At 43.3% G+C, this 4,093-nt stretch overlaps 1 long non-coding RNA gene across 2 annotated transcripts; it reads left to right on the top strand.

The window, feature by feature from the left end:
• The first annotated feature begins 2,037 nt into the window (after positions 1-2,037).
• LOC148673269 (uncharacterized) lies at positions 2,038-3,864 on the top strand. Of its 2 annotated transcripts, none has more exons than XR_015935971.1 (3): positions 2,038-2,466; positions 3,010-3,062; positions 3,709-3,864. It is a non-coding gene; the product is annotated as an uncharacterized LOC148673269 (long non-coding RNA). The 2 variants fall into 2 exon arrangements; XR_015935972.1 differs by lacking the exon at positions 2,038-2,466 and adding an exon at positions 2,503-2,901.
• Positions 3,865-4,093: the final 229 nt, after the last annotated feature.

The raw sequence follows: 4,093 nt of genomic DNA, 5'->3' as shown, positions 1-4,093 counted from the left end.
GTTACAGCAGCAAAATATAGAGGAAAATCAAAATAAAATGCAAGTATATGTATATGAATACTATGAATCACAATTCAGTGCTGTGAAACAATTTATGTCATGGGGTCCAACAGTAAATATTTCAGAGGACTCAAAGTAAAAACTTTTACCAGGACTGGTCCAGCTGGTCTCAAAACTGAGCCGGGCCAGGATTCCCCAGGGTTAACTTGTGCTTTTCTGTTATTACAGACACACAAGATGGGGCACGTCCAGGACCAGTGGAGGAGCGTGGGGAGTCTTAAGAAACGCCTGCGCATGACGGGGGGATGGATCTGCAGAGGAGAGGGATAACGTTGTAGATTAAACCGACCCAGGGACGCCAAATAATGTAGGGAAAACCGGTTCAGGGACGCCAAATATGTAATCATAGTGGCTCTCTGAAGGCACCAGTTCTGTAGGGTTTGGGCATTTACTGAGACAATTATTAATTGTAGCAGTAAATCACAAAGTTGATTCTTTTGATGGCTTTAGAATCCAACCATGCGACATAACTCAAACAACGCGCACACACAGGTACTAATACACGAGGATACATTTATTAATACATAGAATATGCATATAAACCTAACAGATCTTATCGAGAGGGTTATCAGAATACAAAAGGTATATTCGGTCAGTTACAAAGAGTTATACATATCAAGAGGACATACGTTCAGTATATCATTCATTAAGACCGTTTCATAAATGAACTTGGTTATAACTTCTACATTAGATACTCAAACAAGTACATAACTCTTAGGAATTAAATTGATATCAACTGGTTGGGATAACAATTGAATTCTCGAGCTGTAATGCATTGAAGTTGAATACTCATCCAATCTTTGGGGATTCAGATCTCCTGCGGGCACAAAGAAACAGTTGCAGGCTGTTGCTGTCCAATCCGCGCTCTCTGGCTCCGTGCTCATTGTTGGCATTAACTAGCAAAGTTTGTGCACAGGAGAAAAGATGACTGTGGGTCCCAGCAAGTCAGGAAGAGGACCGGTTCGTTCCTGATGAAGAGCTAGTTCTGAACAGTGATTCAGCTTTCCACAGTTCCGACCTGTTCACGAGGCCTGCTGCTGGCTACTCTCTGGCAACCTCCACTCTAGACTCTTAGAACAAAGGAAAGTTCTGGCACTCGGACACACTGGCCGTTCCGTGGTTGTCCGGGCTGAGTCTCAGGATGGTCAGGAGGCGCCCTGCGAGAATGTCCTGCCCTTGGGAGCCTTCTGCTCCTGGGCCGTCCTGCCCTGGAATTCTCCTTTGAATTCCCTTTAGAATCTGAATCTGAATCTTGTTGAATCTGAATCTGAATCTTGTTGAATCTCTCAGGCTCTCTGTGTTGCCTGTTTTTACCTGGAGGAACTTCAGCTCATTGATTGGCTGAAAGTTCCATGGGCATCAGAGTCCCACGTGGGTTACTCGGCCCTACCAGTCCCTGATTGGTTGATCAAGGTGAGATATGAGTCACTTAGTCCTGACACTTAGTAATGCAGTCCAGATGTCCAACTGGCACTCCCTAGACAGATAGGCGCCAATGGATGACCATTGATCATGATAGCCAGGCTTAGCTAAGTGCATCCCCCTTTGGGAGCTGTCCTTATCAAAAGAAAACATGTTGCATGAATAGTTTCTCTGTGGCTGCACCACAGAGATGAACAGAGAAATGGGGCCTCATTTGGGAAGGCTCAGAACACTTAATTCTGCCTTATTATTAAGCCTCACCGCTACAACGTCTCTTTCTGCCTCTGAAGAGTACCCCCCATATCGCAGGTCAGATCAGCATCTCCGAGCTGGCCCTCACCCAGAGCCTTCAGTTTCTGGCCTCTGACGACTGGTATGCATAAAGCAGTACAATCAGCATCCAACTATTCCGCTTTCTTTGAATACAGTTCTGACTAGTGAAAATATAGACCTTGCTGCCCATAGCTCTATACAGTTAGACCTCTTTCTTTGTCCTGGTTGATATATTTCTTTCCTTTCACTGAATTAAGGGAGAGGAAGGAATTAAGGGACTGACCTTCATAAGGCGTCTGTTCCAGCATCACCCCGCCATCCTGAAGAGCAGACTGCACAATGTCTCCCAGGCGCTCGTGCAGGAGGTGTGATCTCTCCAAAATATTAATTGTTCATTTGTATGATTGCTTTTTACTGTTTTTGTATCCATTCTGAACCATTTATAGAGAATGGTTCAAGAGAGGGGTACAGACGAGGCTCTGCAGTGCTGGCGGTGGTTTGCCTTTCCCCAGGTGAAGAACTTGCGATCAGCTGTGTCTAGGATGGCAGTGGTGTGTCTGAGAGACATGTTCACCTTCCTGCAGAGAGGGATGGACCCGGAACTGGGCAACACAGTTAAGGTGCTGCTGCACAAAGCCGGAGAATCCAACACATTCATCCTTCATGTACCCCTGCTCGTGCAATCAACGCACTGCTGAATGGAGGTCTGAGGTGAGGGCAGAAATATACAGAATAGAATAATACCCAGAATCTTAGGGTCTGACTTCAGGAGCTGTGAAGGGTCATTTACGTTTCACGGAGCTTTAAATCAAAGCATGTACTAAAGAATGTTTACTACAATGCTAATATCCATTCATTTTCTAACCACTTTCTTCAGTTTATGGTCATGAGTTAGCTGGAGCCTATTTCTGCAAACAGTGGGTGTAAATCAGGCCAAACCTTGGACTTGTCACCAGTCCGTCACAGGACAGACACACAGACACGGACACGTGCACACTCACACCAGAAACACATGAGAACACACAAGCAGATAGCACCCCAGGTCCTGGTGGAGAGGATGGGCGCACGTAACCTCCCCAGGGAACTCACCAGCTGCATCCTGCCTGCTGCCACTCGGCTGGCACAAGACGCCTCCCAGGAAACCAGGTACAAGCTTGCTCTTTTCCTAGACGGGTAAGATGGTGATTTCCTTCAAGGAGCCAGCTTTGCAACTCCGTGGTGCAATGAGTCTCATGCAAAGATTTGTCATTTCAGACACTTTGGACAGCGGTTGCTGTCTTCCCTGAAGCACCGACTTTGAGCAAAAGGTACTGTCTGTGATCTGCGGTCCTGTATTTTACAGTACAGCTCTAATTTTAAAACAGAAACATTTCATTTCCTTTAAATTGAAAATGTAGGTCTAAAATTTATAAAATCACAATCTACATTCACAAACACTTAATAGGGGACAATATACATCATTAACAGCCGGACTGTTTAATTTATTAAAATGAATATTACATGTAGTATGTGCTCTAGAAACTTGCAGATGATTAAATATTGTAATACATTTCTACCAATGCATTTTTTAGGTTATTCTTTTTACATTTATAGTACTTAGCACAAAAAACTAATCTGGAATATTTTTAGCTTCCAATGTATTTAAAGGTATCGCTTACTAATTAAAAACTACTTTATTTTTGTCAATGTATGTTATTCATAATCAGTGAATGAATTAAAGTCATTACTGAATTGTGTGAAAGATGAAAAATGAAAGTACTGTGGCAGGCCTGTTCTGGTACACCCTTAATTAAATGCAGGTGGGCTGGAGCTTGAGGCTCCCAGTGATGTTGCTTGACTGATTGATGGACGTATTGTATTCTGTATGCTTCATGCACATGATCACCCAGCCCGTCTGTCTATCCTGGTGCCAACTTCCACCTTTACCAACTCTCCCACCTTTGTGTCTGTTAGACTTCCAAGTGGAAGAAGAGACGTAATGGTGGAGAATGAAACATCACAGTGAAGACATCAGAAAAGACAGAACTTGTGTTATTTGTGTTTATACTTTTCTCTGCTGTTTCTTGGTGGTTTCAAGTGCTTAATAAAGTCGTTATTTTGAAATCATAATTGACCTTACTTCTCCATTCTTTATGTATTGCCTGTGGCTCATATGCCTTAGAATGTTGGCTCAGTACTTGTTCAAGCACATCATGGAAACATAAATGCAGTGGTATTGCTGTACTTACATTTATTCCCCACCCTTTCTGTACTGTATGTATTGTAATGTTATAGTTATTTCTATATTAAGCAATCTGAACCCTAACCCTAACCCTAACGCAGATCTATAGCTTGGGTT

Source organism: Lepisosteus platostomus, chromosome 4 (genome assembly GCF_059453375.1).
Source record: "Lepisosteus platostomus isolate fLepPlt1 chromosome 4, fLepPlt1.hap1, whole genome shotgun sequence".
Taxonomy (NCBI): Eukaryota; Metazoa; Chordata; class Actinopteri; order Semionotiformes; family Lepisosteidae; genus Lepisosteus; species Lepisosteus platostomus.
The sequence above is the reverse complement of the archived record's forward strand: the minus strand, read 5'-3'. Positions and strand labels throughout refer to the sequence as shown.